The sequence below is a fragment of the Podarcis muralis genome, chromosome 1 (genome assembly GCF_964188315.1).
Source record: "Podarcis muralis chromosome 1, rPodMur119.hap1.1, whole genome shotgun sequence".
In the NCBI taxonomy this organism is placed as follows: domain Eukaryota; kingdom Metazoa; phylum Chordata; class Lepidosauria; order Squamata; family Lacertidae; genus Podarcis; species Podarcis muralis.
Window position 1 is genome coordinate 105,763,973 of NC_135655.1, and position 20,980 is coordinate 105,784,952.

Sequence of the window (20,980 nt, forward strand, 5' to 3'; positions counted from 1 at the left end):
AGTATAAACTAATTCAACTTTCCAATTTCTGTTTCACAACTTGCTCCCTCTCTTCCCCCACCCATGTAAACTTTCTGTGGCTTACATAGACAACCTAACATAAATCCTCTTTTCCCAAGCTTCATGTGGCCTTTCAGATATACTATATATCTAATGAAAAACAGTGGTTCCCAATGCAAAACCATTAAATAGGGATTCAAATGTATGGAAAAACTAAATGAAATATTTTCCATTTGTTTTGTCCAATAATTTTTGTTCCATTTGCTTTCAATATAAAACACATTAAAATGAACGTGGCACCTTCAGTTGTTTTTCTTAATTTTAAAAACAAATCCCTGCCCCTGTTTTAGATGCCCCTGGACACAGGTTCTGCTAAAATAAAAAATAAAGAGCTTCAAATCCCAGTTTCCCTAGATGGGCCATTGGTCTGCTCTAGCAGAGCTCTTTTTTATGTTCTTATGTTCACAGTATAAACAACGCTTTTTCTACAAATTACTTCAGATTCAAAAGACAGTTCCTTCCTTCCTTCCTTGTAATGTCTTAGAACAGAAAACTTTGATTTGTTCTTCTACATGTAGAACACTTCTGACTTTTTTTATGCTTTCCATTAATTTGCCCAGAGCAGAAATTAAGCGAATGGGCCTCTAATGTTCGGAATTCTCCTGAATCCTTTTGCACATATTTATCTTATTTTGGCTACTTTTCAGCTCTCCAGTGAGAAGGCTGATTTTAGTGTCAAGTTGCATATTTGTGTTTGATTCCATAAGTTCCCTTAGTCACCACAAGTGACTTTTTAATTTGCCAGTTTGCCCTGGAATGTAATTTCTTGTTAATTACTTTTCAACTTTGTTTTGCAGATGCCCTCCTGGTTCAGATATGGGTATCTGTCCAATGTCTTCCACAGTAAAGACCAACACAAATAATTAATTCAGCCTCTCTGAAATCTCCCTGTCCCCCTTCAGTAATCCTTTAACACCTTTGTCATCTAACAGTTCAACCTTCATGTACTGTGGCAATGTCTAAACTCAGACATTTATCTGCTGTCAGCAAAAGATGTCAGCAACAGCAGAAACAATGCTGAATTCTGTTGAAATGAAAGCACAGACAAGGGCAAACTGTCAGCAATTAGTAGATTTCACACCATTTTAGAACCATGTTCAAAGGACTAGATTCAGCAGATGTGTCTCTTGCTCAGCAGGGAAGACATTAGTAATCTGGAGCCAGGTACTGGAAGATCAAGAGAAGCCAGAGACAGGAGGAAAGAGGCTAACAGTTGCTAACCACCTGTAGGGTTGCTCTTGGAAAGCTGGAATTAGCAGCAGGGAAAGCTACTAGCATGGAGTTCCTGTTGTTAGAGTTGTACAAGTTGTACAACCTTGTCAGTCAACAAGACCTTTGTGTCAATCTCCTCAGTCTCTTTCTTTCCATAACACTTTTCAGAAATGTGTTGATTGAGAAAAACAGCACTTTCTTCTTCATTGTTGACAATAAGCTTTCCACCCACTTGTCTAAGACGAGGGTTTATTTTCAAATCTAAGACCTTGAAATTTTCCTTCATTTTCCAAATATTTTGGTCAGATACAAAGTGTATCTTGCCTCTGAAGTTCTGGTTATTATAGTGCCATTGTTAAGAATTTGCAGTTGGAAGGGGACATAGTCTTTTATCAAGTGTATATTAGCTTTATATTATCTTGTTGTGTTGCTGCTGTTCTAGCTATAATAAAGAATTTGATGTTACATTGTTTTAATAATTGATTATGTTGTTTTGTATGTAACTGATGTGGTTTTTACTTTGTTTTTATAATATATATATAACTTGCCTGAGTATAATTGAAGGGTTAGCATATATATTCATTCAATCAATCAGTAAATCCATTGGGCCTGGGATAGCTCAGCTGGTAGAGCATGAGACTTCTAATCTAGAGACATGGGTTCAAGCCCCATGTTGGGCAAAAGATTTCTGGATTGCAGCAGCTGAACTAGAAAACCCTCATGGTCCCTTCCAATTCTACTATTCTATGATTACGTGTTAAAGTAAGTGCCATTGAATTCCATGGCATGCATAGGATTGCACAATAAGAGACACAGACTAAATAGCTAAACAAAATAGAAAACAGAATGGAGAACCAAGAGAAACCTAAGCTTTTTAGAGCTTCTGAACAATTAAGGTTGCCAACTTATGATATATATATTTAAATCTCTGCATTGGGCTGCCATACGTCCAGATTTTCCCGGACATTACTGGGATTTCAAAGGCGGGATTGATGTCCAGGGGAATTTCCAAAAGGCAGTGCTTTGTCCTGGATCTTAGGCAAGTCAATAGAAAAAGTGTGGGGTGTTTTTGTGTTGTTGTTTTTTGGTGTTTTTGTAAAAAAACCAAAAACAACTTTGGGGTTTGTCTTAAAAAACTCAACCATTTGGGTTTGTTTTGTTTTTTTTAAAAGGCTCAACCAGGAATGTCCTGGTTTTTACTTTTTGGAAAATGGCAACCCTATCTCTGCAGCATCTCTGGGATCCAGCATAAACATTTGCCAAAGCTTTGCACATTGTTAATGTGTGTGTATAACTCCTTTGCTCCACCTCTGTAAAGTGAGCCTCATATTTTGGCATTCATTCAATGAAGAGAAAAATCTGGCCATGAAGAGGGAGATCTGTGAGGGGAGGAGGAACAGCTTGTTGAGAACCATATGAATAATGTTGAATATCCAATGTAATATTATTTCTAAGTTGGATATAATTATATTTAATAATAGCTTATTTGACCTCTATCTGCTGTTTAAGAACACTGCTGAGCACTTAAAGTATTTCCTAGAAAACTTAAAACATTTACTTGTGAAAATTATAGCACTGCAATTACAAATTAAGACTTTCACACACATTTGCACATCTGAATTATGGAAAGCAAAACATAGGAATATGGTCAGGTGGAGCAACGGAAACAATCTCTCCTGAACTGGTATATTGCTTCTTGCTCCTAAGTTCATGTTTAAGGGCTTTTCTACACTTACCATTTATAGAAGAATAGTTTCTGGGCTTTTTTTGGATTTTTTGGGCACATTGCCACAAAATGTCGACATTATTCATTTTGCAATCTGGAAAAGCGTCCTCAAAAACCCACTTCTTCTTATCCTGCAAAAAATAAATTGAAAAAATCCAACTTTTGTTAGAGATCTTGAAAATGGATCCTCCTGGTTTTCAGTTGTGCGGCAAATGCACAAGCATCATCCCAGACTCTGTGTGGAGGGATGTGGATAAGTGGGCATGGTGTGGGAGACGTCGGTTTCATGCTACCTCCACCTGAGAAGTCCAAGCTGTCAGTTTACGAGCTCCGTCCAGAGGAGGAGAAGAAGAAGAGTTTGGATTTGATACCCCACCTTTCACTCCCCTTCAGGAGTCTCAAAGCGGCTAACATTCTCCTTTCCCTTCCTCCCCCACAACAAACACTCTGTGAGGTGAATGGGGTTGAGAGACTTCAAAGAAGTGTGACTGGCCCAAGGTCACCCAGCAGCTGCATGTGGAGGAGCAGAGACGCGAACCCGGTTCCCCAGATTACGAGACTACTGCTCTTAACCACTACACCACACTGGCTCTCTTGTGAGAACATAAGAAGAGAATGCTGGATCAGACCAATGGCCCATCGCAGCACCTTGTTCTCACAATGGCTAACCAGATGCCTGTGGGACAGTTCAATATGCTGGTGCTTTCCTTTAAAGCCCTAAATACCACAAGTCCTGTATATCTCCTATATGTGCCTCCTTGTTTGCTGCAACAGACTGGAGGGGCCTCCATGTTCTCTTATTCACCACGTTGTATTATTCAAGCGTGTGGGGCAGAGCCTTATCAGTTGTAGCACTCACACTTTAAATTGCCCTTCCAAGAGACAAAGGCCTATCCTGCTACGTTTCATCACCAAATCACAGATTTATTAGGAAGGGAGGCATCTCTCATTCATTAGAATATTGACGCCAATGTGGAAGTCTTCCTCGTTTGCTAGATTTTGGCTTGTCATCTAATTACTATGTGTACAATTGTTATATTTCATGTGACTGTTGGTTTGCTTTTTGTTGTTTGATTTGGGGATGATGCCATGATTTTTAGCCTTGGCTGTATGTTGCTTCAGGTACTTTCAAAGCTGAAAATGTGACTGATTAGCTTTCTGAATTAACTGAATCAGTGCATGTATGCGTGCATGAATAAATACTATTACCACCTTGAGCTTTACAAAGCGAGCTATTGCAAATCTTAAGAAATAACCAGGAACACACACTGATACCTTAAAAGTTAACAGATATGTATTCTACCATTGTCTTTAGCTATTATTTCACATATCCTGAGATATATTTGATCCACAATGTTAAACTTCAGTATGGCCACAAACATACAAAGAATTTTCTTCTTCTTCGCTGTGTATAACACATTATTTAAATTCAGTCCAAATATTCCTTGTTCAGCAATATGCTAAGTTCTTTTATTACAACCTGAGCTGAGGAAGAGTGATGATCTTGAGGAAGAATCAGTGGACAACTGAAAAGCCTATGACGGATTTCAAAGCTAGCTAGGGCCTAATTGGTTGAGACCCAGAAGGTTTGGGGGGGGGGGATGTCAAACGTTATGATTCTTGCTCGATAGAAAGTCTTTTCTGAGTTACAACAGACAATCTTTAACATTGATAATGACATACAAACAATGAAACTGGTGTTTCTGCCAGCAGCGACAGAGCTACATGTTTTATATGTGCAAGGCAGTGGAAAGAAGTGTTATGTGAGTGGGGGGGGGGGGGGAGAGAAGACAATCTAGATTTATTAAAAGACAGAAGCCTGGACATTCAAGAAAGAAAGAGAGTATCTTAACCTCAGAATATACACTCAATCATTCAAGTGATGTAAAAAGTGACCTTGTCCTCCTCACATTACACTGGGAGAGAATGCATAAATTACACTCCACAGCAGTATGATTTTATTTTGGTTTTTTTGCAACAAAGCAATTTTCTGGAAGGTATTTAAAGACAGATTCAAATTACTGGGGAATATCTCAGTGCGCTTTGTTTGTCCGTGGCATTGTCAGCTCTTTATGTCAATGCTACATAAAATTAAAATATACACTGTTGTGTGTCTAGGTGTGTGTGGCTTAGGATCCTTCAGAGGAATGCTTTCTCCCAGACTGAATAAAATGTAACAGAAGGAGGCTCCAAATGAAATTTTATAGCTGCCTGAAGTTCCTGATTTCCCTATTCTTTACTATGTCAACTTGGAGCTGATATGTCCATACAACGAAGAGGGAAACAGGCAACAACAATGAGAAAAACAGACATGGGGGAGACGAAAAAGAGAAAGCCCTAAATGGTATTGTATGGCTCATAATGGGTTCACTGAGCAGAGGTTACTTTCTTTCAAACTATGAATAATTTTATTATCTCAATTTGTTTTAAAAGAATTTTGTAGCAAGGAGATGTTTTTGTGGTTGCCACAAAAAACATATTTCTGTATTATGGATTTACCATTGTTTGCCTTACAATTTTTGTAAGATGTAGCTTCAGCAAAGCATAAAAATGCAATAAAAAATTTCTATATTGTTTACAACCCCACCTAGTGGTCTTGTGTTTCAAATTTTAACAGTAATTATGCATTGTGTATTATAGGCATTCCTCAGGACTCTAAAGCTTTCTAGATTTTTTTATTTTTAACATTCTGTAAACATTTTAGAACTAAAAAAAAGGGGATTTTAGCAAAAATGTTCTGGTAAAAATACCTTGATCACACACTATATCTGTTTAATACAGTCGTATTTTCCTTTTCTTCAGGGCTTTTTTCGCAACAGTACAAGTTCATTGAGATTCAAACATCATAAAGAAATAAAAGAAATATATATAACTTAGGTGAGATAACAACCACCTATTGCAACTTTTAAAACTGTCATTTGTCTGTCTCAACATGTTGCTTTCATGCTGAGAGGTCACAAGGGACTTTCCTTGGCTAAAGGGAAAGGTGATGGGCTCAAGATAGGAGGAGAAGGAAGTCAAAGCATCAAAAGTGTATTGTAGTATCGTAACTACCAGGTTACAACTGACAGGTCAGCTGGAAGTCGATACCAGGAAAGCTCCTAGAACAGACTATTAAATGGTTGGTCTTTGAGCACTTAGAAAAGGATGCTGCGATTGCTAAGACCCAGCATGGGTTTCTCAAAAACAGGTCATGCCAAATAAATATCACTCCCTTTTCTCTTTTCTTTTTCTTTTCATTTTTTGCTAGAGTTACAAGCTTGGTGGATCAGAGGAATGCTCTAGACGTAGTGTTTCTTCATTTCAGTAAGGCTTTGGACATCACCCCCCATGGTATTATTGTGGATAAACTGGTAAAATGTGAGCTGGAGTTAGGTGGACTTGTAGCTGGTTGACTTACCCAACCCAAAGAGTGCTCACTAATGATGGTTCATCATCCTGGGAAAAAGGACTAAATGGGGTGCCGCAGAGTACTGCCCTGGGCCCGTTGTTGTTTAACGTCTTTATAAATGATTTCGATTAAGGAACTGAGGGGATGCTCATAAAATTTGCAGATGACACCAAACTGGGAGGGGTAGCTAATGCCGCAGAAGACAGAATTGGGATTCAGATCCCCTGAAGAGATTGGAGAACTGGGCCAAAACTGACAAAATAAATTTCAATACAGTGGTATCTCGGGTTAAGTACTTAATTCGTTCTGGAGGTCCATTCTTAACCTGAAACTGTGCTTAACCTGAAGCACCACTTTAGCTAATGGGGCCTCCTGCTGCTGCTGCGCTGCCAGAGCACAATTTCTGTTCTCATCCTGGAGCAAAGTTCTTAACCCGAGGTAATATTTCTGGGTTAGCAGAGTGTGTAACCTGAAGCGTATGTAACCTGAAGCGTATATAACCTGAGGTACCACTGTAGGGACAAATGTAAGATTCTACACTTAAGCAGGAATAACCAACTGCACAAAAGTAAATGTCATGAACTGGCAGGACAACGGGGAGGAAGAAGATCCCAGTGAGGGGTGTAGCTGGGACTGGGAAACACCAGGACAAGCTGGGAATGGGGAAGGAAATACTCACAGGGTGACAAAGGTTAATCCACAGGAACCAGGGCAGCAGGACCCATTGCTAGAGCCAGAGTGGCCCCTGTCCACACGAACATAGCAGCTAAGGCGTGGGGAGCAGCGAGAGTGCTGCTCTAGGAGCCTGAGGCAGGCAAGGGCCCCCAGGCCAGCTCCCTAGTTGGCCAGGTGGGGCTCACTAGCTCTGGGAGGAGGGGTGTGATTCCTCAGCTTGAGTAGGTTTGGAACAGGTGAAGGTCACATGCCTCGTCAAGTCCAGATGCTGCAATCAGCAAGCAAAGTACAAAAGGGAAGCAGAACTGAGGTGCTCTGTTTGCTCAACTGCTCATGTTGATAGGCCTTGGCCTGGATGCTCCTAGATCTCTATGGGGCTGTACTTTGGGTTTGACTCTGAACTGTATCCTGACTGCAGGACTTCAGACTTAACTACTTGGATTGACCCTGGACTATATGGCTTGACCGTTGGACTTTGCTTGTGTGGCTTCACCCCCAGACTTTGGACTTGACATACTGAATTGCTGCCAGGTAGGCCAGGGGTTCAGGACAAAAAGATAGGAGACATGTGGCTTCCCAGTAGTGCATGTGAGAAGGATCTAGGGGTCTTAGTAGACCACAAGTTTAACATGAGTCAACAATGTGGTACAGCAGGCTGCATCAACAGAAGTATAGTGTCCAGTTCAAGGGAACTAATAGTACCACTCTATTCTGCCTTGGCCAGACCACACCTGGAGTACTATTTCCAGTCCTGGGTGCCACAATTTAAGAAGGATATTGATAAGCTGGAATGTGTGCAAAGGCGAGCAACCAAGATAAAGGTTCTGGTATGTTTAGCTTGGAAAAGAGGAGTCTGAGAGGAGATATGATGGCCATCTTCAAATAGCTCAAGGGCTGTAACATGGAAGGTGGAGCAAGCTTGTTTTCTTCTGCTCTGGAGGACCCAAACCAATGGCTTCAGGATACAAGAAAGGAGATACAATTCCAGTACAGATGCAGAATGGGGAAGATATCCACTTAAAAGGCTTGCAGAAAGAGGAAAGTATTCAGTAGGTGCTGAAAAGTCAACAGGGACAGTGTCTGTCTAATTTTAAAATGCAGGGAACTCCAAAAGGTAGGCAATACCCAGAGATGGCCGGGTCCATTTCAGCACCTGAGGTGGTTTCCAGCATGGTATTGAGATCTCCTGGAGATCTTGCTGGGAGCCACCGGCACCACTTCTCCTCGCTTCTCTGGCAGTGGGCAGGGGCACTGCCCCTAGAGATTTTGCTGTCTGAGGCGGCTGCCTCAGTCTGCCTTATGGGTGGGCTGCCCCTGGTGCTACCACACTGGAGACTAAATTCCTATTGTACAGAATGGACCTCCTGATATATAAGGAATGATATGATCTTTCAGGTATCCTGGTCCTGAGGGCTATATAAGTGATACTGAACAGGAGTAGGGGTTGTCAACCCAGTTGCCACACGTCCCCGTCAAACTGCTATCACTTTGCAACGGTTTTGCAAGGCAGTAGGGAAAAATATCTTAAAGAGCCCATTTTACAGGGAGTAAATACATTTGCAAAACACACCCCAAGAAAAATTGCCAAAAAGGCCATGTTTTACATTTGCAAATGCATCTACACCCCTTCAACACATTTCCCAATTGGAAATCAATATCTAATGGGGCAAAAGTGGGAACATGAATGGAAGTGTAAGCAATCTAATGGAATTTACATTCCATGTAAATTGATACCACATCAGCCCGTTCCATGAAAACAGAGCTTGGACTTTGTGCCAAGATAACACTATTTTTACACCCAAGAGCAGCTTGAATTTATAACCTGGATAAATTACTTACTTTACATCTTTGGTTCTGTTTCTGTCAGTCATAGAGAGCAATAAAGAACACTGAAGCTTTACCTCTTGATCACTAAGTGGCCACTTAACACTGCCCCCCCCCCCCCCCCCGGAAATTGTTGAGCAAAACCAGAGAGTAAAAGGAGACACACAAGTTTGCATAATGTTGGCATTTGCGAATTCAATGTATAGATATAATTTTTAAAGTGACTAATTTAAACGGAAATATGTCTTACCATAATGAGCAAGGCTATATGACCAAGTGAACTGTGGGCTTGCTTAATCTGCAGGCCAGGGTTTGTTAACGGGAAGCTTCAAGACCTTCTCTTCTTCATATCTGCCTTGGGAGAGATGCCTAGCCTCTCCTGACATGACCTGAAGTTAAAAAAATAAAAATAAAAATAATTCAGGCAAGCCATGTCTTGTAGAGTTGACTCGCTGTTTCTTACTGTTTGATTTAACTGGGTGTGGTGAAAGTTTGATTTTTTTTTTAATTAGTAGGCTGCTTTTAATCTGCTTTGTTTGAGTGGCTAGTTTTGTAATTTATGGGGTTTGCTTCTTATTGATTTTAATGATTAATGTAAGCCACATTTAATATTATGGTAGAAAGGTGGGGTTACAAGTAGATTAAATCAATCATGTAAGCTTATCTTTGGCTGCTGTTTCTTGCTAAATGTGTAGCATTAGAACCTTCTTGTTCATTACTTGAATATCTCTGCTTTCTTAAGAACTCTGGCTTCTCTACAAATAAGACTTTTCAACCTTCAATTAATTCTTTTCTACATTCAAATTTAATTGCTTTTTTAAATACATTCTTCCACTGCCTTCAGATGTGGTATCAATTGATCAATGTATGGTGTTCTTCTCTACCTCCTCAACTCTCTTTACTATTCCAAACTTCTTTGTTAGCTTTATCTAGTCCATTTATACTCCTCATTGCATTACTTTTAGTCCCATATTCAAAGCTTTGCCTCCACTTCCACACTTTTCTCCACGCTTTCCAGGCATGATCCCCGCTTGCAAGCTTCTTATCCGAACTTTTTTTTTCTTGCTCCAGAGCTTTCCTCGTGAAACCTGCTCTTTACCACTGAATCGGAAAATGCCAAATTGCTGTTTGATTTAAAGAGAAGGCTTTTGTAGGGAAAACTCTGGGGTGAAAAAAGGAGCGCTTGGACACAGCTTTAAAGCACAGGTCTGTACATGGAAAGTGTGCAGCAAAAAGTGCGGATAAGCCCCAAGTCTTCCCTGGAATCATGTTGTTATTAAATATGAAGCACAACAAATACAAAGCCCAAAGTATCAAGCCACTATCAGAAGGCCTACTGCATCTCTCCATTCTTTGGTGGGCTTTCCAAGTCTTTACTAGACAATACTGTTGTATTTTCCCACATAGCTCTGAACCCACGCACCCCCTGATATCCAGACACAAACCTTTACTTGAAGTTTGACTCGCTTTTTCGAAGAAGGATAATAAAACTAGGACTATAGTTACCAGGATGCGATGATCTACTTTATCTTAAGAGCTCACAGCATTCCTTGTGGAATAACTCTTCAAATAGCCACTCAATATTTGCATTCTCAAACACAGCTATCTGCCAATTGGCAAAAAGACCTTGATGATCCCCCACTGATCCCTGGATCCCAAGCACGTTTTGCTTAGAAAGGAGTCCGGTAGGGTTGCTACACCAGTGCACACAACTTCCAAGAGAAAATAAAAAAGGCTGACTAGAAAATGGAAATATGAGTAGGGAATGTGGGTAGGGTGCAATGCTATCCCTTTCTCCATTGACCACACATGCACCAGCCCCCATCTGCTAGTGCTATTCCAGCCCTAGATGAATGGCTAAACAATTCTGTATCCAGCAACCCGCAGCCTAGTGCATAGGACTCCATGCCCCCCCCCCCATTTTCAACCCACATACAGCAAGCCCTCCTTGGGAGCTATGAGACTTGATATTCCATAGCTCCCGGGGGGCGGGGGGGGACGACAGTGCAGCCTATAGGATGGATTCTTCCTCCATCCCTATTTTTCATTCAGCATTGACACAAGCGTAATCCAAAATATGAAAACAGACCCCAAAATATAAAGCAGAAAGAATTTCCCACCATCCTCATGAATGAATGAAGCAAGTAGTTCTTCTGGTACAGTGCTATGTAGTTCTGTAATGCAAGACCAGCTCCATTAGGCCTTCTCTCCATCAAATAGCACTTGCCACTGCTAGTAGCTGCCCCAGCAGGTTGCTGCAATGGGAAAGATGGGAAGCAGGATCATTTCACCAGCTCTGCTGAAAGTTCAGTTCCATTGGGTACCTCCTGTCCTTGAACTGTTGTAATTCCAGTTGGTCATTCATTAAAAGTCTTTGTGGGATGGTCTAAGGCAGGCATAGGCAACCTCAGCCCTCCAGATGTTTTGGGACTACAATTCCCATCTTCCCTGACCACTGGTCCTGTTAGCTAGGGATCATGGGAGTTGTAGTCCCAAAACATCTGGAGGGCCGAGGTTGCCTATGCCTGGTCTAAGGCTAAGCAGTTTCTCCAAGCCAACTTCTCCATCACTTTCTTCCATCACACAAATATACTTAATTCTGTTCTTTACAGACTACATTTTGCTAATAAATAATTGCTGTTCAGTCACCTTGAAATCCTGTTATTCTGTGAGGATCTACTTGGAAACATTTTAATCTATTGATTATGATGATATATTTACTATATGTATATCCCACCCTTATTCTAAGAAGCTTCCCTCCACCCCCATATATTTTATTACATAATGAATGGATTTAACAAACTTTGCAAAGAATAAGTACATGACCTATAGAATATACAATAATAACAATGTATCTAATGTGATTATGATTGCTTGGGTATTATTGCATATTCTATACCCCATCCTTTCATAATATGTTATAAAAATGCATAATGTTCATTTAGTAGCTTGAGTTTATTCTTTTGCATCTATTGCTTGGTCTGGAAATATAGGTTTGTTTCACCCCCGCCCCGCCATTCTCCATTCTATCCCCCACAAGCCTGTGAGGGAGGCAAGGCTTTACATCTTGATTGGCTTGATATATTGATTGGCTAAAGGTCATTGAGTGATCTTCATGGCTGAGTGGGAATTTGAACCTGGGCCTGACCAGTCCAACATCCTGACTACTGCACTGCATTGGCAAGAAGTATACTTACATGGAAAGACAAAACACTTTGTACTGTCCCTGCTCCTTTCCATGTGCAGTTGATAAAATAAATTGCAAACAGGTTACCCGCTCCCATTCCCCCTTGGTTTGACTTTGCCCAATTATCTGTTTTAACTGATGCAAAGTTCAATTTCTTATATACTCAGTTTTGGAAATAGGATTGAAAGAAAGCCCTGGTAAAGAAAGACTTTTATTTTATTTTTTGCAATTCGTTAGAATTAGTGTGAGATGGATGTATCCCTTATGAAACTTACCAAACTGAAATAGTACAAAAAATGCTAGATAAAAAAAAACTTAATTTCAAACAACCTCAGCACTTTATATTAAGGTTACAAAGAGAGCTTCAATTTCACATCAGAGTTGAAGTAGACAGTTTCTTATTCTTGTGTCTGTAAGGTAAAGGTTGAGGAAATTATAGTGGAACTCCCAATGTGTTAAGCTCAAATCTCTGCAGACACTCATCTCAGTGGGAATGACTACTGCCATAAATCCATTATTTTAAGTGACCTCCATTTTTGTAAGGGAATGTGCCTTATTTTACAAGATCAGCTCTATATGACATAACGAATGTTCCTTATTCCAGAAAACCCCTGTTTTCCAGCACTTGGTAGAATTTAACTTTATTAGAGAGTCCCTTACTAATTTTTCAAAGAAAGTTTAATCTCTCACAACTGTATTGCATTGGGATCCGGTGTAACGAATCGGAATTCTAGTGCTAAATCGAAATGGTTTAGTAATCACAAGCACATTAGTACTAGGTAAAAGGATCAGTATTGCATACGTGTGAGTTCTCCAGTTTATCTTTATATTGCACTAGAATCCAAAATTAACACATTCTAATCTTCTAAACAGAAATGGCTTAGCAAACTACACACACAGTTGTGATTGAGCAGAAGGATAAATGTAGCATATTTGTGTGTGTGTGTGTGTGTGTGTGTGTGTGTGTGTGCAGAGAGTCTGAATTCTTTTTATGTATCTTTATCTTTAAAATAATTGATTCAAATTACCATCACAATTGCACGTTAATCCTATGCAGTATGCCTTTCTGTGAGTAAAATGCTAGCGTAAAAAGCCTTGCAAGAGAGTGCAGTATCATTAGCTACATTTTTCTCCCTTTGTATCATGCATATGTTAAAATGTATGCTAATAAGATCTAAGAAGCTTTGGAAGTTTTATGCATGAACTTTGAAAAGGCTGTTTTCCCAGTTCACCACAGACAAAAGAACAACACACAAGCTATTTAGTATTTAATATTTTCCAAGTAGAAAAACACTCCAGTTAATTATGAAAAGTAATAATTCCACTGTCACTTTGTGTTTTAATTCATGCATTTAAAAACTGTTGAGCAGCCTAAAGCACTCTAGTAGTTAATGTGAGAAGAAAGCAGCTATAAAAGATCTTAGCATTTCGCAATCCCCAATCTGTTTCAAGTATCTAGAAATATATTTACAATGAGACACACAACCAAATACCATATCGAATCTGATAAATAATTGGAATTTGCTTCTCTGGTTTTAAAGGTTTCTAAATCTACTGTACCCAATGAAATGTATTAAACTGTGCAATTGTCATGGGAGTATTAATACTTGGAGAACAATCCAGTTCCCTGCCACATCCTTCCCACACACTCATGTGTGTTCTCACTGCCCTCTGTGTTGCCTCTCTTTTATGCATGGAGCTGTACAATTCTGCGCGTGCTATATGCTCTCAGTGGTGTATGTAAGGAACTGACTGGATCACCCCCAAAGTATTTTTTAAGCACTGCACTTTGCTTTTCATTAACATTCCTTACAACCCTGTAAAGCTGGCCGACAAGGAAGGGGAAACTGAAGTTCCATCGGTGTTTATAGATGAACTGAGATTTGAACTACAGTGGTACCTCGGGTTACATACGCTTCAGGTTACATATGCTTCAGGTTACAGACTCCGCTAACCCAGAAATAGTGCTTCAGGTTAAGAACTTTGCTTCTGGATGAGAACAGAAATCGTGCTCTGGCGGCGCAGCAGCAGCAGGAAGCCCCATTAGCTAAAGTGGTGCTTCAGGTTAAGAACAGTTTCAGGTTAAGTACGGACCTCCGGAACGAATTAAGTACTTAACCCGAGGTACCACTGTACCAATGTTCAGCTCTTTGAGCTCTGTCATGCTTATACCAACCATCTGGCATTGGTTTCCCCAGTGCTAGTCTTGTGTTCAGCAGATTTAGATGATTCTGAATTCTTTTTAGGCAGGTTCCTAGAGACAAAACACTTGCTAAGTTGTGTAGATCAAACATGTTGGCCACAATTCAAGCCCTATTGATTTCAGCGGTTCTTGTGGTTACAACTGCACTGGATTGTGACCACTAGCAGTAAATTCACATAATGTTATACACAATCTCTGTCTGATATCAAAGGTGAGGTTGGTAAAGTACGATGTATACATATTTTACTGGCCATATCAACATCCATCACATGGAGCTGGTATTGAATTACTAAGCAAAATAGGATATAGTTTTGGCTGAAAGTAATCACAGCTTTGCAACCACTTTCCACCTTACTTCTACTTTTGAAAGGCAAGATTAATACTGAAGGAATGGCCCACTTGTAAATTTATATAGATTCAGGAATGGACAGAAAAATGCTAAATACAGGTTGAAATCTGACTCCAGAAATCCAATAAGCTAATCCATTAGGTATGGTTTACTAACCTGAGAAAACCTTTCAAGAACAGTTCCACTATCTTGGCAACCAGCAATATATCAAGAGTAGATTTTGCCACTAAGGGTTAGTGGCTAGGATATTAGTAGCTGTACTTGGGGGGGGGGGAGCAAGACGGTGGGGGAGAGGAATCTGTAATTCCTGCTAAGCTTTCCCTAGGTCTAAATAAAATTATTGGAAAATATTTATATTTCAATATAAATGTAATCAAATAGGTTCACTTTTCATATAATTTCATAAATATGCATGTTGAGGTAACTGTAATATTGGAAGCAATGAAGGAGAACTAAGCATACTTCATTTGTGCAAAGATTTAACAATGAAATGTATTAATTGATTTTGAGACCTGAAACTTGTTCGGTTAACATGCACAAGGCACAGCAGAGTTTATACTAATATTAGTAACTTCCAAATGGTATTAAGTTAACAGAGAAAGAAAGAAAAGAAAAACCCGACCTTTGATACAGCATCAGCGACCAAGTACATTTCTAAATAAAAGTGTGATATCATTCTATCCAAGAGCAAGTGGACAAAAAGTGAATACGTCCTGGAACTCTTTCCCAACAGTTGTCTGTGTCTGAGATTCAAATGCATTTACATGCTGGTCTTTGTTAACAGCAGTAAATACCTCATGGTTGCCAGGAATACCTTATTTTGCAATAGCCTTGCCTAGCTTTGGCACTGTGGATCCCTTCGGTGCATAAAAGAAGTTTTAAAAATATTGCAAATGATGGTTTGTGGAGATCCTGCTCTCTGACCTTTATCTGCATTTAACAACAGCTTAAATTCCACATTTTCTCAGCATAGCAATCACACAAAAGTCTACTAAATAGGCCCCCAGAAGCTGCTATTCAGACTCTGAGCGTTGCTCCCATTGTAAGCTTTTTCTCCCACATTTGGTTGTTTTAGGAGTAAAGTGTTACAGCATCTCTCGCTTTATTCCATTGAAGCCCTTTTTCTCTTTCAACTCTTTTAATGGGGGAGTACAAATGCTAGTAGTCTTTGTATATTTTCCTTCTGTTGTCTTTCTTCCTAGTAAAAGTAAGTCAGCAGTTAGAATACCAGCAATATTTATGTTTTGTTTGGAGCAACCGGGATAATTTCAAAGTACTTTAAAAAACACACACACATATATACACTGTTTATCTATAGTTTGAATAAAAATCTTTTCCCATCCGCCCAGATATTTAAAGAATGACTGGCTTTTTTATTTTTTTATTTTAAAAACCACACAGCTTGTGTCCAAGCCTATACCTTATTATGCCTGAGGATAATATTGAATTTTTAAAATAATGCTAAGCAACAACATGTACCGTATTTTAATGACCAGAGGAAAAAATTGGCTATGGACCGAGTTAGTGTTGTTGTTGTTTTAAAAAAGATATAAGCTGGAAGCATGTGTAGCTTATATTTTCTTTATGTTGCAGAGAAAGCTATGCAAATACTGTGTTCAGTACATGCTTTTCTAGTCTAGAAATGTTTTCCCCAAAACAGGGAAAGAGCAAAAAAGTAGCAAAACAGGAATATGTTACTTTTTGCCACCAAGCAAGTTTCAGAAATTTGGTGGATGTTGATTTTTGCTGGTAATTCATAAGATTTAAAGACAGCAAGAGGAATAATTCATTTATATGTAAATAAAAAAGACAATGGGGCCTTCAAATAGTTAGTCTTGTTTCCACCAGTTCTCTGGAGAGCTGTGCACCATATATCTATAGACCTTCTCCTACCTACTTGGCACAGTAATTTAATGATGGAAATGTCTGTAAGTGTTAGAGAAGATCTGACAACTCCTCTGTTTATTAAAATAAAGTGCTACCTTATTCCCAGCACAGATAAATCCTTGGTGAGTCTTGTTCTACATGGAGCACCAGCACACAAGGCTAAGGATTCTCTGGTACCTGTTGTGGGAAAACATAGATTCACGGGGCCATTCCTGAATGTAGCCAAGAGTAAAGATTAAAGAAAAGAAGCTTGGGTTCAGAAGGGTCTTGTTGGGATGGTAGGGGAAGAGCCGCTTTGTGGCAGGTAGGTCACTGTTGCTTTCCTAGAGGAGTCCTGTGGTGCATACATGCCTGCCAGTGTGCTTGCACTGTGCTGACCTCCTCATCGCCTTGTCCCTTCCTGTAAGCAACAGTGACTCACCTGCTGGGAGGCCAGCATAGCGGCACTGCCCTACCTGGTGAGCTACTTCTGAGTGTACTTTCATAGCATTTCCTCCACAGCCAAAATGTGGAGACGAATCCTTGCCCCACTGCCAGGGATTGACTGTTTTCTTGCTCTCACCGGAGGTAATCGTCACAAAAGAGGCGGGGAAGAAACAGGAAGCAATCACTGGCTGGGGTGGAAGTAGGTTGTGTATTGGTTGTGGGGCAGTCAGGCCAAAGACGGTTATTTCAGAGTTCAGCTAGGTGTTTGGAAGCAGGTAGGGGAAAGCTGGGTGCTGTTCAACTCCTGTTTTGTGCATGTAGGTACTCCTTTGTAGACTTTGGTAGACCCAGTGGGAGTGATTGAGGCCCAAGTAGCAACCTTGGGTAAAGAATGCTCTATTCCCTCTTGAATCCTGAGTTTTCATTCTCCACCACCCCAGTATTTTATGAAAATTTCTTCATACCTGATAAGTCTATAACACAATTAGCAAAGCAGGTCAGTCATCCTTTTTAAGCAAATGGGCCAGGTAGAGGCTCATTTAATTGGTTATAATAATAGTTGCTGTGTGCAGAACCCGAGAGTTTGCCAGGAATACCAGATGCTCCTGAGGAGGAATCGCATATGATCCGAAGCTCAGGAGAGAGCAACAGTCCCCTTTGCTGATCTTAAACATCAGTGTTATATGCTACCACTTGTGAATTGTGCCAGATGCCTAATTAAAACTTTTAGTAATATCTACTATCATACAGTATTATGGATATACAATGCTGTCAGGACGTCTGTGCCAACCTTGGCAGCGTGTGTGGATATGCGTTTCAGAGATCATCGATGTGCTGGCTTTAGGGGGGCAAACAGGGCAGACTTGGGGGCCCTGCAAATCTTGTACAAAACCCTGCCTGCCTTCTTTATAGGGTCAGGCTGCCTTGTCTTTTAACTCAGCAGCATTGAAGGCAATGCTTCGAAAACACAGGCAGCAGTCCTTTCCCAGCCAAATTCAGGCCCATCCACATCAATAGTTCTTTAGCAGGGAGCTGGCTTATGCCCTTTTTTCTGCTCATGCCCAATTGCCGAGTTCCCTGATGACATCAGAAGGGAGTAGCCATTTTGTTTTAGTAAGAGGAAAAAGGAAATACTGCAAGTGTCCTCTCCACTTAGGCACCTCCTTGTGCATGCTTTGAACATAAAGAATTAAAGGAGTGCCAAGTAGAATTTCCATGGGTAATGCATGTAGACACGTATGAGCCATCACGCCACTCAACCTAGCCACTATGTATTTCAGCTTCATGCAGGTCTTACTAAGCTCCTTGTTGGCTGCCATAAATGGGTGGTTGGCTACATTCAGCTGGTTGAGTCACAAGCTGTGCAGGACTAGGCTAATGGCTGAAAGACTTCTTTGCTGGTACTGAGCCAACCTGCAGGACTCAGGGTGGTTCACAGGATAAACTAAAAATATATAACCACAAAATACATAATCAAAATAAAAACAACAACTCAGCAACCCCTCCACATTTTAAAAGAGCATAGGATGTCAATCAAATAAACCAAAGGCCTGGTTAAAAAGGAACATTTTTGCCTGGCGCCTAAAGGTGTATAATGAAGGCGCCAGGCGAACTTCCCTGGGGAGAGCATTCCACAGACAGGGAGCCGCTGCAGAGAAGGCCCATTCTTGTGTTGCCACCCTGTCATGTTGCATAATGACTATTTCATATTTTTCATGTGTAATTAGTCCATTTTTAACAACAAACATCAATTTATTTATTCATTTAACAGAATTCGTAGACTGTCTTTCCTCACATCATGATGACTCCAGGGTGGTTAACATCTTGCAAAATAGGCAACCACATAAAATATAACTTGATTAAAATAAATTACGGCATTGTAAAAAGAAACAAAAAACAAAACAAAATACAGTAGCAGATGAAATACCAAGCAGTGGATTGTTTGCACATGGATGTCAACCTATCCAACCCATCTGCACCAAATTACATTATAGGAATGCTTATGTAACACCATTCCTCTTTACAGAGAGAGGTATATTTATTTAAACTGACAGCCTCTCCTGCCCACATACAGTGGAGAAGAAGCATTGGGAGATGCAGGCGAGCCCTTAGGAATCTAAGGAGACCTGCTGTAAATCACAACATTTGACACAAAGCAGGGTTTAGTTTCTTGTAAGGAGGAATACAGCAACACATGACCAATAGTTTCCTCCAGAACTAGGCATGGGTAATATTTGAAATATTGGAGCTTTTGAGTACTGGCAGGAAGAGGCCTGTTTTCATTAGTCAGGGAGCATTCAGGCCAAAGGGTTAGGAGCACAAAGATCAAACAGAACCAGGCACCGTCAAACAGACAGAAAAGAAAGGCTTGGTGCAAGTCAAATAGTCGGCTGGGAATTCTAGAATGACTCAGGAAGGCAGCACAAGAGACAATTCCCATAAAGTTGATGGAGGAATGAAGAAGAGCATATGAAGGGGTACACTCCAAATCTAAAAGGAGGTTGTGTAGGGCTTCACCTAAGGAAAAGTAAACTGATCAATGTACAGATATAATATCCCATGCAAAGTTTGTTTTGTTGCTGCCTGGACCATGGGGATCTGTAGTGCAGCACGGTGGCTGCTGTGTGTCAGGGGATGGGATTCTGGGCGGCAGGGGGGCTTGAGGGTGGCACGGCGTTTCAGGCGCTGCAGGGGGGGGGCAGCTGTCCTAAAAAAACACTCCACAACTTTGGTCTGCCCCATGCTCCTCAGCTGAGTTCAGAACCCTTTTGAGATCTGTTTAAGCAGTCTTGCTTCCCCATTAATCCCTTTGTCATCAGGTGTGTAAGGAGCCTCTTCCTCCTTCAGTGAATCCTTTTTCTCTTTGACTTGCCACATGGGTAAACCCCAGAAATGCTGCCTTTTCCTTCTTTCTACGCTGTGTCCTATGTCACTGTGTCAAGACTCTTTGCTCTTTCCCATTTGTGTCAAGCTGTTCCCTGTCCTTGCTCCATCTGCACTTGGAGCCCCCTCTAAATGTGCTGCCCGCCACACCTTTATCCACCAGGTGGTCTAATGCCTTTCCTTCTCTAGTGGGGCCACCTGCCCATCCTCCTCTTGTCTCTTTGACTCACCTCTGCAGCTGACAGCATGGAGCAGCTGTGCCAGTCGCTGCTGACACTCTCTTATACCACTTTAGCAGTCATAAAAAAGGTAAAGGTAAAGGACCCCTGACAGTTAAGTCCACTTGCAAATGACTCTGGGGTTGCGGTGCTCATCTCGCCGAGGGAGCCAACGTTTGTCGGCAGACAGTTTTTCCGGGTCATGTGGCCAGCATGGCTAAGCCACGTCTGGCGAAACCAGAGCAGCACACGGAAAGACTGTTTACCTTCCTGCCGGAGTGGTACCTATTTATCTATTTGCACTTTGACGTGCTTTCGAACTGCTAGGTTGGCAGGAGCTGGGACTGAGCAATGGTAGCTCACACCGTCGCGGGGATTTAAACCGCCAACCTTCCGAACAGCAAGCCCTAGGCTCAGTGGTTTAGACCACAGCACCACCCGCGTCCCTTTTTAGGAGTCATGGTCTTCCCCAAAGAATCCACTAAGTTCCCAGAATTCTCCATGACTGTAGAAGTGGTATGAAAGTATTTTAAATGTGTTGTGTAGATGTGATCTAAGAAGCAATAACCATCACTGTGTCGAGACTGGGCTGTAGGCAGCACACAGCAGGGAGCTTAGGAGCTAAGCCAAAGAGTCAGAGACAAGGAAGACCGTTGCTGCTCAAGCAACATTCAGTCCAAATAGGAAAACTCTTGTAGGCCTTTCTATCTAAGTCCAGTGGCCGGTATGGGAATACTTTTATTGGTAAGAGAGAGGATCTAAGCCTCTGTTCAATGGCTCAACGCACATGAATCATAAAACTGTAGAGCTGGAAGGGTAATCTAGTCCAGCTCCCTGCAACTCAGAAATCTTTTGCCCAACTTGGGGATCGAACTCATGACTGTGAGATTAAGAGTCTCATGCTGTGCTGACTGAGCTACAGAACAGAGGGTTTCCAGT

General features: G+C 40.9%; 1 non-coding gene across 1 annotated transcript; it reads left to right on the forward strand.

Moving 5' to 3' along the window:
- The first annotated feature begins 1,879 nt into the window (after positions 1-1,879).
- TRNAR-UCU (transfer RNA arginine (anticodon UCU)) lies at positions 1,880-1,952 on the forward strand. The gene has a single exon. It is a non-coding gene; the product is annotated as a tRNA-Arg (tRNA).
- The last annotated feature ends 19,028 nt before the right edge of the window (positions 1,953-20,980 follow it).